General features: G+C 35.1%; 1 protein-coding gene across 1 annotated transcript in view; it reads right to left on the bottom strand.

Moving 5' to 3' along the window:
• Positions 1-361: 361 nt before the first annotated feature.
• The window catches only part of LOC110598131 (uncharacterized), a 278,648-nt gene continuing 264,665 nt past the window's right edge, over positions 362-14,344 (bottom strand). The window contains exon 5 of the transcript XR_005735340.2: positions 362-510. The gene's annotated coding sequence lies outside the window, so the exon portion shown is untranslated. The remainder of the gene's footprint in view (positions 511-14,344) is intronic.

The raw sequence follows: 14,344 nt of genomic DNA on the forward strand, positions 1-14,344 counted from the left end.
GATGTGTTAGCATTGTATTAGTCATGTGAGAGAAACAAAAATGGCCATGGTGCTTCCTGTCTTCTAGATATTTCTACAAAATGGGTTCTGATCATACAACCTTAATTAGACATTACACTAAATATCCAGAGTAAAATTTAGAGAGACTGAAATGCTGTCAAAATGCTCTGAAAGTTCAAGTTCAAAGCTGCTCACCCAAGTACTCTTAACACATAAATATAATGGTTTTGTCTCCAGACATAACTGGACTTTTAAGATATGATAGATAACTTGGAGTACCAAAACTGGTTCACAATTATAGAATGAGCCTCTTAGTTTACTAGGCAGGGCTGTCATAACAAAGGATCACAGAATAGATGGATTCAGCAAGATAAATTTATTTCCTCATAATTTTAGAAACCAGAAGTCCAAGATCAAGTTGTCAGCAGAGGTGGTTTCTTCTGAGGCCCCCTTCTCCCTGGGTCTTCAGATGATCTTCCCTCTGTTCTTATCTGTGTCCTAATCTTCTTTCTAGAAAGAACATCAAATATTTTAGATCAGAATTCATTTCACATGGTCTCATTTTACATTAATTAGATCTTCAAAAGCCCTATTTCCACATACAGTTAAAAGCTGACATATCAAGGGTTAGGACTTCAACATATGAATGGGGTGGGGGGACACAATTCAGCCCAATGCAATGAGTATACACTGAAATCACACAAAAGGAAAAATACATTTGATTCATCTGTAGAAAAAACCCAAGATACCCCACATGCAAAGGAGGATCAGAAGCAGCTGAATATATCCAGCTACAGCTGCACAGGACCCTTCCCCCAAGCAAGGAGAATCATAAAAAGTAGACCAGCTACCCAGCAAAGAACATAAATTCTCCTTGAACTCAAACAGGAACTTTATCAGCAATCACAAGGAAATTAGGAGGTGGAGATCCAGTATTTTTGTTGAACATTCTAAGGTCTTTTTCGGACACGGCAGAAGGGTGGAAATTTTTTAAATCTTTAGAATTTGGTAGACAATTATATAAGTAATTATGTGCTGAAAATTTAAAGTAACCACCAGAAACAAAGACATAAAAGTCAGTATTTCTAAATCAGCAGAACAAAAATGAAAGTAATAACATACAACTTCCTTCTCTAACATAAATCAGGAAAGAAAAAATTATATATGGTAAAAAATATAAAATAAAATGATACAAATAATTCCAAGTATACAAAATGGCAATAAAGGTTGATTAAAATCACCTTTTTGACAAGAAGGATAATTACATTAGATCTAAAATTCCAGCTATAAACTGCTAAAAAGAAATGCACTTAAAAAAAAAACACAAAAAGAAAACACTAGCAAGGTTGAAATAATTAAAGCAATATAAAAATATATGTCAGGCAAATAATAACAAAATCAAGCTGGCATACAAATATTAATATTAGCATAAAATTGAATTTAAAATGAAAAACTTTATAAAGAAGAACATTTCAAGATAACAAAAAGGATTATCCAACTAGATTGAACTTGTGAGAATGGAAGAACTTAACCTCAAAGTACACAAAACAAACTGATGAACACACAAAGAGAAACCATTTAAGGGTTCTCTGCAGAACTGAAAAACAAAAAATTGAAATGATGAAAATTATTTGAACAATGTCATTAATATGCTTGATCTAACATGTGTTGTGTGTGTGTGTGTGTGTGTGTGTGTGTACATACATTTGTGTAGAAAAAGAAGAGGAATGAAGAGAAAGGGGAAAGATAGGGGGCTGAGTTCTTTCCATGCATACAATGAACATTTACAAGAATTGGCTATGTTCTAGGTCAGGAGTCTGAAAACTTTTTTCTTAAAGGGCCAGATATGCAGTACACATTTTAGGATCCCAGAGTTATAAGGTTTCTGTCATAAGCACTCGACTCAACCATTATAGTACAAAAGTAGATATAGGCAGTACCTGCATTAATCAGCATGGTTGTATGCCCCCCAAAATCTTTCCTTGCACAAACAAGCAGCCAGATGTATTACTCCATAAACCTAAATTTGTCCATTTGACCCTATTTCAAGTCTTTAAATTTTAATAAATTTTAAATGATTAATATCTTATAAATCTCATTTATACACATACACATTCAATGTAACCGAGGTACAGTACAAGTCAGAAATCAAAAAATACATTTGAACATCTTGAAAAATTAGCAAATAGTGATACTTTAAGTTCTTCTTTTCCTATTTTTATGCCTTTAATTTCTTTTGTCTGTCTAATTGCTCTGGCCAGTGTTTCAAGAACTATGTTGAACAGAAGTGGTGATAGAGGGCATCCCTGTCTTGTTCCAGATTTTAGAGAGAATGCCTTCAATTTTTCTCCATTTAGAATGATGCTAGCCTGAGGCTTAGCATAGATAGCTTTTACAATGTTGAGGTAAGTTCCTGTTATCCCTAGTTTTTCTAGTGTTTTGAACATAAAGGGATGCTGTACTTTGTCGAATGCTTTTTCTGCATCTAGCGAGATGATCATATGGTTCTTGTCTTTAAGTCTATTGATGTGGTGAATAACATTTATTGATTTCCGTATATTGAACCAGCCTTGCATCCCAGGGATGAATCCTACTTGATCATGGTGCACAATTTTTTGATGTGCGTTTGTATCTGATTCGCCAGAATTTTATTGAGGATTTTTGCATCTAGGTTCATCAGAGATATTGGTCTGTAGTTTTCTTTCTTTGAGGTGTCTTTGTCTGGTTTCAGAATCAGGGTGATGTTGGACTCATAGAATGAATTTGGAAGAGCTCCCTCTGTTTCTATTTCCTGAAATAACTTGAAAAGTATTGGTATTAATTCTTCTTTAAAGGTTTTGTAAAACTCCGCTGTATACCCACCTGGTCCTGGGCTTTTCTTGGTTGGTAGTCTTTTGATGGCTTCTTCAATTTCATCCATTGATATTAATCTGTGTAAATTGTGTGTATCCTCCTAACTCAGACTGGGCAAATCATATGACTTAAGAAATTTATCAATGTCTTCACTATCTTCTATTTTATTGGAATATAAGTTTTCAAAATAATTTCTAATTGTCTTCTGTATTTCTGTAGCATCTGTTGTGATATTGCCTTTTTCATCCCATATGTTAGTAATTTGAGTTCTCTCTCCTCTTCATTAGCATGGCTAAGGGTCTGTTGATCTTATTTATTTTTTTGAAGAACCAACTTTTAGTTTTGTTAATTTTTTCAAAAGTTCTTTTGTTTCAATTTCGTTGATTTCCGCTCTGATTTTAATTATTTCTTGCCTTCTGCTACATTTGCTGTTGTTTTGCTCTTCCTTTTCTAGGGCTTTGAGATGAAGTGTGAGCTCATTTATTTGTTGGTTTTTTTCTTTTTTTGAGGAATGACCTCCAGGAGATGAATTTCCCTCTTAAAACTGCTTTCATTGTGTCCCATAGATTCCAATATGTTGTGTCTTTGTTTTCATTTATCTCTAAGAATTTTTTAATTTCCTCCTTGATGTTTTCTATAACCCATTGATCATTCAGTAACCTATTGTTCATTCTCCAAGTGATGCATGATTTTTCCTTCCTTCTTTTATCGTTGATTTTCAGTTTTATTCCATTATGATCAGATAAGATGCATGGTATTATCTCTACTCCTTTATACTGTCTAAGAGTTGCCCTGTGACATAATATATGATCTATTTTTGAGAAGGATCCATGTGCTGCTGAGAAAAAGTGTAACTGCTTGATTTTGGGTGGTATATTCTATATATGTCAATTAAGTCTAGGTTATTAATTGTATTATTGAGTTCTATAGTTTCTTTATTCAACTTTTGTTTGGAATATCTGTCCAGTGGTGACAGAGGTGTGTTGAAGTCTTCCATAATTATTGTATGGTGATTCTATTCCTAGCAGACCCAAAAGGGTCTACAAAGAAACTATTAGAGCTAATAAATGAATTCAGCAAAGTGGCAGGATATAAAATCAACACACATAAATCAAAGGCATTCCTGTATATCAGCGACAAATCCTCTGAAATGGAAATGAGGACAACCACTCCATTCACAATATCCTCAAAAAAAATAAAATAAAATACTTGGGAATCAACCTAACAAAAGAGGTGAAAGACTTATACAATGAAAACTACAGAACCCTAAAGAGAGAAATTGAAGAAGATCTTAGAAGATGGAAAAATATACCCTGTTCATGGATAGGCAGAACTAACATCATCAAAATGGCGATATTACCAAAAGTTCTCTATAGGTTTAATGCGATGCCAATCAAAATCCCAATAGCATTTCTTGTAGAAATAGATAAAGCAGTCATGAAATTCATATGGAAAAATAAAAGACCCAGAATAGCAAAAAAAAAAAAACTCTAAGCAGGAAGTGTGAATCAGGTGGTATAGCGATACCAGACTTCAAACTATATTACAGAGCAATAGTAACAAAACAGCATGGTACTGGTACCAAAACAGGCAGGTGGACCAATGGTACAGAATAGAGGACACAGAGACTAATCCACAAAACTACAAATATCTTATATTTGATAAAGGGGCTAAAAGCATGCAATGGAGGAAGGATAGCATCTTCAACAAATGGTGCTGGGAAAACTAGAAATCCATATGCAACAAAATGAAACTGAATCCCCTTCTCTCGCCATGCACAAAAGTTAACTCAAAGTGGATCAAGGAGCTTGATATCAAATCAGAGACTCTGCATCTGATAGAAGAAAAAGTTGGCTACGATCTACATACTGTGGGGTCAGGCTCCAGATTCCTCAATAGGACACCCATAGCACAAGAGTTAATAACTAGAATCAACAAATGGGACTTACTCAAACTAAAAAGTTTTTTTCTCAGCAAAAGAAACAACAAGAGAGGTAAATAGGAAGCCTACATCCTGGGAACAAATTTTTACTCCTCACACTTCAGATAGAGCCCTAATATCCAGAGTATACAAAGAACTCAAAAAATTAAACAATAAGAAAACAAATAACCCAACCAACAAATGGGCCAAGGACCTGAACAGACACTTCTCAGAGAAGGACATACAATCAATCAACAAGTACATGAAAAAATGCTCACCATCTCTAGCAGTCAGAGAAATGCAAATCAAAACCACCCTAAGATACCATCTCACTCCAGTAAGATTGGCAGCCATTATGAAGTCAAACAACAACAAGTGCTGACGAGGATGTGGGGAAAGGGGTACACTTGTACATTGCTGGTGGAACTGCAAATTGGTGCAGCCAATTTGGAAAACAGTATGGAGATTTCTTGGAAAGCTTGAAATGGAACCACCATTTGACCCAGCTATTCCCCTTCTCGGTCTATTCCCTAAAGACCTAAAAAGAGCTTGCTACAGGGACACTGCTACATGGATGTTCACAGCAGCACAATTCACAATAGCAAGACTGTGGAACCAACTTAGATGCCCTTCAATAGACGAATGGATAAAAAAAAAATGTGGCATTTATACACAATGGAGTATTACTCTGCATTAAAAAATGACAAAATCATAGAATTTGCAAGGAAATGGATGGCATTAGAGCAGATTATACTAAGTGAAGCTAGCCAATCCCTAAAAAACAAATGCCAAATGTCTTCTTTGGAGAGTAACTAAGAACAGAGTAGGGAGGAAGAACATGAGAAGAAGATTAACATTAAACAGGGATGGGAGGTGGGAGAGAAAGGGAGAGAAAAGGGAAATTGCATGGAAATGGAAGGAGACCCTCAGGGTTATACAAAATTACATACAAGAGGAAGTGAGGGGAAAGGGGAAGAAAACAAGGGGTAGAAATGAATTACAGTAGATGGGGTAGAGAGAGAAGAGGGGAGGGGAGGGGAGGGGAGGGGGGATAGTAGAAGATAGGAAAGGCAGCAGAATACAACAGACACTAGTATGGCAATATGTAAATCAATGGAAGTGTAACTGATGTGATTCTGCAATCTGTATACGGGGTAAAAATAGGAGTTCATAACCCACTTGAATCAAAGTGTGAAATATGATATGCCAAGAGCTTTGTAATGTTTTGAACAACCAACAATAAAAATTTTAAAAAATATAAAAAAGAAAAAAAAGAAAAATTAGCAAATTTTTTCTATTACTTATGTATTAGAAAACACACCAAGTATTTTAAAATATTTATAAAAATGAGATATTATAAAATTGAAAATTATAAATATTTATAATTGAGTAACAAAAATATGCATAAAAATGTATGGATCTTGGGCAAGGGATGTAGCTCAGTGGTAAAGTACTTGTGATACCTCCCGTTATCAATGATGAGTCCTGTTTCCTCACATGTTGAAGTGTGAACATTAGAGAAGCACACTGAGGCAAGCATATGAAGCAGGGTTTATTTAAAAAGGGGTAATATAGACCCCTCCTGGGAGGGAGAAGGGGGCCATAGCTGGTACCCTGGTATCCCCAGAAGCAAGGTGTTCTGCTCTTTTTATGTGTCCTAGGCTTCCTTTGTTCTCCTGCCCTCTTCCCCTTATCTTTCTCCTTCCTGTGTTCCTGACTGGGCCCAGGGATGCTTGCTGGGCTGGCCACAAGGTGGGAAACAGGTGGGCTGAAGGGGGAAGGGCAGGATGGAGCAGCCCAGGACACAAGAATTAACAACCTTATAGCTCCCTGTAGGGAGGGGCAATTCCTGGGGCAGGTTATCTTAGCCACAGGTTGGAGCAGGGGGAGGATCTTGATAAGGGTGGAGGAAGGGTTCTGAAGGAACAAACATTTCAATCCCTCAGGGGACAGTCTCCAACTTCCCAGGACTCACTCAAAATTGGCCTGACTCCTCTGACCTGACTGGATTTATCTATCTATGCTGAACTGCCTGTCTAATTTTGGCTTCACTTGCTTAGCACAAGGACCTAGGTTTGATTTCCATCACTACAAAACAAGAAAAAAAAAGTATGGATATTTGCTTTTTTTTTTTTTTTTTGGTGGTACCAGGGATTGAACCCAAGGGTGCTTAACCACTGAGCAACATCCCCAGTTATTTTTATTATTTTATTTTGAGACAAGGTCTTGCTAAATTGCTTAGGCTGGCTTTGAACTCACCATCCTCCTGCCTTAGCCTCCCAAACTGCTGGGATTACAGACCTGCACCAACATGCCTGGCTGGATATCTGCTTTTCTGCTTTCAGTTATTATGCAAAAGGATTCAAAACAAGTATTGAGAAGAACAATAAGCTTTCTAATTCCCTAAAAAAACTGAAAACAAAAGAAGAGAACACACAAATTTTCAAAGTTTGGGAAGAAGGGTCAAAACTACAGGTCCCACCCAGAGTAAAATGAAGAGAAAGAAATATAGAAGCCACCTTATGCCAATACATTTAAAAATTTAGATTAAATGACAAATTACTTAAATGCTATAGCTCACAAAAAAATTATTCAAAAAGGAATTGATCTATACATAGCCCCAAATCTATTAGAATGCAAATTTCTAAACCAAAAATTACATATTCTAATACCACCTTCCTAAAAAAAAGTCATGAATATCTTCAGTATCGGCTTCTATCAAATACTTAAGGAAGATTTAATAAAAAATTTACATAAATTATTTCAAAAAAGGGGGGGGACTCTTCATATACCTGGTATCAAAATATGTCAAGGATATTATGAGAAAAGCAAATTAAAGTTAATATACCTCATGAACGTAGGCATAAAAATAATTAAAATATTAGCAAACTGAATCACACTAGCAAAAGGATAACTTATCATAACTGTATTCAGTATCCCCAGACCAATATCAGGCTTTGCAAATCACTAAAATATCTCACAAGACTCAGCATAAGGTTGTTGTACTCATGGCTAAGAATTATTACAACAAAAAGATTCAAAGCAAAATCAGCCAAAGGAAAAGGCAAATTGTGTAACATCTGGAGGAAATCAGGCACGAGTCATCAAGGATCCTTTCCTAAGGGAGTCATGTCAACTGTGCTTAATTCCTGCAGCAATGAGTTGTAAAAAAACATGTGAAATGTTTTCTACTAGAGAATATCATTAGCGTTTCCATTTTTATTGGAGTTTGTTCATGTAGGCACCCTCTGGATATCATATACCAGAATTTTAGGATCCCAAAGGACAAGCAGGTATTCAGCATAAACTACACTGTTTTGTACAAAGAATTTAAGCTCAGTTAGGCACTCTAATGCGTTAGGGTGGAAAATGACCTCCCCAAATTCATGTTTCCAAACACCATCCGATAACAACTTTCCAAGTAAGCCTTTCTAATGACAGCAATCTTAGGCTTGCAACATTAACTTTTTTTCTGAATAATGACCAAGTGGGCTTTACGTAAGGACTGAAATATTGATATAACAATTAAAACCAATCAACTTAATTTGCCATGTTAACAAAATGAACAAATAATGTGTATACACCCTAAAAGCATCTAATAAAATTCAAACTTCATTCATGATAAAATTTTTTTTTAGTAATGCTGGAGATTAGAACCCAGAGCCTTGTGCATGCTAGGCAAGAGCTCTACCACTGAGCTACACCCCTAAACACTATGATAAAAATTCTGAAAAGGTAGTAATAGATGGAAACTTCTTCATCTCAGTATAAAGCACTAAAGGCTAATATTATGGTTAATTGTGAAACAAAGTGCATTTTTCCATAATACTTTCAAAAAAGTAATGGTTCTTCCAGAAATCCTATCAGGTGTGATAAAGTAAGAATATTAAATAAAAGGCCTCACAGTGAATTCCAATTTTTTTGTTTCACTATAATGTACCAATTAAAAAATAAATTAATAGTAAGAAGGCCAATGGAGTAAAGGAAGGGAAAGGGGAGGGGGAGATGAAAGGGGTAGTACTAGTGATTGAAATGGAACAAATTATGTTGTATGCATTTATGAATATGTCAAAGTGATCCCTAAAATTATGCATAATATAATGTACTAATATAAGTAAATCAATAAATAGCCTACTTTTTATTGTGGAAACAGTAAATCTTTATTAGCAGACAATGGGTTTACATAGAAAATTCTAAGTAATATATGAAACAACTAGTAAAAGTTAAAAATTAATCTTGCAAATTTACACTACATAAAGTTTTTATTGAAAAGCAATTGTTTATATACTGGCAACTGCAATTACAAAAGTAACTTTAAAAATCACCCTTTGGAGCCCAAAGCGGTGGTACACGCCTATAATCCCAGTGGCTCAGGAGGCCGAGCAGGAGGATTACAAGTTCAAAGCCAGCCTCAGCAATGGGGAGGCACTAAGCAATTCAGTGAGACCCTGTCTCTAAATAAAATACCAAATAGGGCTGGAGATGTGGCTCAGTGGTCAGGTGCCCCTGAGTTCAATCCCTGGTATCCCCCCCCATTACCCTTTTCTGCATTCAAGAGCAGAAAATGTTTAAAAATAAAATAAACTTGATGAAATATGTGAAAAACATCTACACTGAAAATATTACTGAAAGAAATTAAAGAAAATGTCTTTGTTTAAATGTTTGCTTATATATAATTCATACATTCAACACAATCTCAGTGAAATCATAGCAGGAATTTTTGGTAGAAAATGACAAGTTTCAGAGCACAGCACACACATACCTGTAATCCCAGTGGCTCAGGAGGCTAAGATAGGAAGATAGCAATTTTAAGGCCAGCCTCAGCAATTTAGCAAGGCCCTAAGCGACTCAGTGAGATCCAGTCTCTGAATAAAATACAAAAAAGGACTGGGGATTTGGCTCAGTGGGTAAGCACTCCTGGGTTCAATCCTTGGTACCAAAATTAAAAAAAAAAAGGAAAAGAAAATGACAAGTTGAATCTTCAATATATGTCAAAATGTGCTGCAGTGGCCACATTAAGCTTCATAAGGAAGTATAAATTAGAGGACTTACACTGCCTTGTTTTAAGATTTTACCATAAGAGTATGGTACCATAAAAAAGCTGGATAAGTCAATGGAACCTGAGTATACATAGATAATCCATTAATATCCCAAAAGTTGTGAAAAAAATTAATTGGAAATGGGAAGTCATCTCAATAAATAGAGCTGCAACAACAAGATAATTATGTGAAAAGGGCAAATACTGACCTCTATCTCGCATGATACCCCCAAAGTAATTAAAATTTATTAGAGACTGAAAATAAAAGATAAATAAGTGTTAATACTCTAAGCAAATATTACAAAAGCAAAGATCTCTCTGAGGGCACAGAAAACACCTCCAACTACCCACAAAAAGAAAAGAATGATAAATTTGAATTTATCAAGACATGTTTAAGAAATATACATAGGTTTATCATGAACTGGAAGAAAATATATGCCAAAAGTGCAAGCAAAATAGATATATAGATGACAAATAGATGCCAGATATAGATAGATAGAAAGATAGATAGATAGATAGATAGATAGATAGATAGATAGATAGATGATAGATAGCATCAATGAGTAGTTTATACACAGCTACATAAAGGATTCCTGTAATTCAATAAAACATACAAACAACCCAATGAAAAATAGACACATTGCTTGACTAGACATGTCTCAAAAGAAAATATATCAATGATGAGGAAATATACAAAAAGTTGTACATCATCATTCATAACATTGGGAATGAAATTTAAACCAGTGATACACCATTACACATCCACCATATTCACTAAAGTATAAAAAAAATCAACATCATAAAGTTCTTTGAGGGGCTGGGGATGTGGCTCAAGCGGTAGCGCGCTCGCCTGGCATGCGTGCGGCCTGGGTTCGATCCTCAGCACCACAAACAAAGATGTTGTGTCCGCCGAGAACTAAAAAATAAATATTAAAAAATTCTCTCTCTCTCTCTCTCTCTCTCTCTCTCTCTCTCTCTCTCTCTCTCTTTCTCTAAAAAAAATAAAAAATAAAAAAATAAAGTTCTTTGAGTTCTCCTGTACTTGAGCCCCTTGTTGGGCTACAACTATCGTGACCCACACAGCATCAACATAGGATCTCAAGTAGGGGAGACAAGAGATGAAGAAAAACACAGAAACATTTTTAAGCAAAGCTGGGGCCTGGTGGGACACTGCACTTTGATGGAGGAACAGTGAACCAGGACTAGCTCTGCAAGTTTATTATATAGGGTCTCACAATAAGGAAGTTAAAACTACAGGGGCATTATAAATTGTTCAAGATTTGTGAGTTATCAAAAAGCTTCTTTGTCTACTAAAAAGTTACAGAGCTAGTAAGATTTTTGTAGCTATCCTACTGTTACAGTGCTAGGAATATCCTGCTATTATCCTGTTGTACCCAGGAAGCCCACTGTTCTGAAACATCCGATAACTGTTAGTGTCAGAGCCAAATGTCAAGGCTGTTCACATCCTCCTGTTTTGGCAACAAATGTTTCTTAGGCTTGGCTTTTGCAGACACCATAGGATCAGTTGATGACTGGGGGCTCATCCCCTCTCCACATCTACCTGTAGGTAATTATATCATAGTATATAATTATTTTGTTTAGGGCTCTGGCTATAGTTCAGTGGCAGAGAGCTTCCCTTGCACATATGAGGCACTAGGTTTGATCCTCAGTACCACATAAAAATAAACACATAAAATAAAGTCATGCTGTGTATGTGCAACTACAAAAATTTTTTTAAAGTATTTTGTTTTTCACTGAATTATATATAATTAGTATATATTTGGTTTGTGGCAAAATAATTATATATAATTATATATCCTACATTATACATATTATATTTTAAAATATTTTGTACAGGATGTTTTTGTCTAGGATCATGAGTGGCATAGGTCTTTCATTAAAGACTGTTCTTGTATAGCTTCAGTATCAAGGCAATAGATGATCTGACATGTGTTACCCTGTCTCCATTTTTTGGAAGAAACTGTGCAAAATTAATGTTAATTGTTCAATTGATTCATAGAATTCTCCACTGAGATTTCTTTTTTGGAAGATTTTTATTATGAATTCAATTACTTTAATGGTAATATGATTATTCTGATTCATTATCTGACCTTGGTTGAGGCTTGCAGTTTTGGGGTTTTGAGAGATTGGTCCGTTATTTCTAGGTAGTCGATTTATAAGTAAGTACCTTTATTCATAGTATCCTTGCATGCTCTTGAAGTCTGCAGAATCTATACTGATATTCCCTGCCTTATTCCTGATATTGGTGATTTGTGTCTTCTTTATTTTTTACTTTGTTCATTTTTCTATAGGACTGTTAGTTTTGTTTACTGTTAAAGAAACATGTTTTTGTTTTATTATCTTTATTTTTTCCTTATTTCAAATTTCATTGATTTCTGATCTTACATTTATTATTTCCGGCTTCCCACCTGCACTCAGTTTATTTTGCTCTTCCTTTCCTAGTTTTTTGAGGTCAGATTGAAGATCTTTTATTTGCAATATAAGCTGTTTTGTAATATAGGCATTTATTGTTATAAATTTCCTTCCCAGCATTGCCTTAGCAGCAACCTACATATATCCATATTTTACTTTCATTTTCATTCAGTTCAACAATTTTAAAATTTCTTGCCAGGTTTCTTTGATGATTAGAAGTATGTTTTCTTAATTTTCAACTGTTCAGAGATTTTCCTGTTGTCTTTTTGTTATTGATTTTTTTATTTGATTCCATTATATTAAAAGAACATAATCTGTGTAAGTTCCACTGTCTTACTGTTATTGAGGTGTGTGGCCTAGGTAAAGGCCAACCTTGGAGAATGTTCCATGGTCAATTGAATATATATTTTCCTAAGTTCTTTATTTGTATACAAGGACCTATTGGTTAACTGTTATTTACAACTGCGGTATTCTGATTTTCTGTCTAATGATTCTATAAGTTGCTAAAAAGGTATGTTGAAGTTTTCAAATATCATTGTGAATTTCTCTACCCTTTCTGACCTACCACTTTTTGCTTCATGCATTCTGATGCTCTCTTGCTTGGTACACACACATTTAAGATGCAATGTCTTCCTTATGAATTGATCATTTTATTATTATGTAATATTCCTCATTGTATAATTTTATTTGCTCTGAAGTCAACTTTATCTTAATCATTACACACACTCCTACTTCCTTTGATTCATGATGACATACCATGTTTTTGACAACCTTTTATTTTCTTATTTATTTAGTTATTACAGGGGACTGAACCCAGAGGTGCTTTACTACTGGAGCCATGTCCCCAGTCTTTTTGATTTTTTTTATTTTCAGACAGGGCCTCCCTAAGTGGCTGAGGCTGGCTTTGAACTCATGGTCTTCTCCTGCCCCAGCCTCCTGAGCCACTGTGATTATAGGCATGTACTACTATGCGGCAACCATACATTTATTTTCAAATCACACACCTTTATTGACTTTATATACTAACAATCTATTATGTATTTTAACTGACATATTAAAAACAAAAAAGTAAACTTTATATGAGTTTAAGTCCTGGGGATTAAACCCTGGATATTGGGCATGTTAGGCAAGTGCTCTACCACTGAACAACAACTTTAGCACAAAATTTATTATATTTACTTCATAAAGTAGAATTATTATTACTCTAAATTAATGGAGTACCATGTGATATTTCAATATATGTATATATTGTGTAATGTTTAAATTAAATATATCTCTCTCCTCAAATTTCTATTATTTCTTTAGGTTGAAAATATTCTTAATCCTTTTGCTGTCTTTTTTTTTTGGGGGGGGGTTACTGGGGATTGAACTCAGGGGTGGTTTACCATGGAACTATATTCCCAGTCCTTTTTATTTTTTTATTTTGAGACAGGGTCTTGCTAAATTGCCAAGGCTGGCCTTGAATTTACAATCCTCTTGCCTTGGCCTCTTGAGTCTCTAGAATTACAGGCATGCACCACCACACCCTGTCTTCTGCTACCTCTTTGAGACATTTAGTACATAATTGCTATCTAGGGTAATTGGGTAATATCATATCATAGTTTCTTACTTCTAACTGTAATGTAAGTTCATACCCACTCCTGAACATTTCACTATCCCTCATCCCCTACACTATCCAGGCTCAGATAACAACCATTTCACTTTCAACTTCTAAGACATCAACATATTTAGATTTCACATATGAAGTGAGATCATGCAGTACTTATTTTTCTTTGCCTCACTTACTTCACTTAATGCAATGATCTCTGGGGTGTAGAAAATATAAACAAAAACTGCAATTGAACAGAGGCCTCCTGATGCTGATGTCTTGAGTTCTGTCCATTGCACCAAGCAATTCTGGAGGGTTTAGGTCCAGCCTAATGCCAAGATCAGGCATATGACCTTCTGCCATTGCCTTCATTCCACTGTTAAAAGATTATTAGCTGATTCTATGATCCTTGCTATGATGTTATAAACACAGATGCCTAATTACATATTATTTTAGCCTCTCCATGACTATTTGCATCCTTTATCCTAAAGACTTGTGGAAGGTAAGAATT

The sequence above is a fragment of the Ictidomys tridecemlineatus genome, chromosome X (genome assembly GCF_052094955.1).
Source record: "Ictidomys tridecemlineatus isolate mIctTri1 chromosome X, mIctTri1.hap1, whole genome shotgun sequence".
NCBI lineage: Eukaryota > Metazoa > Chordata > Mammalia > Rodentia > Sciuridae > Ictidomys > Ictidomys tridecemlineatus.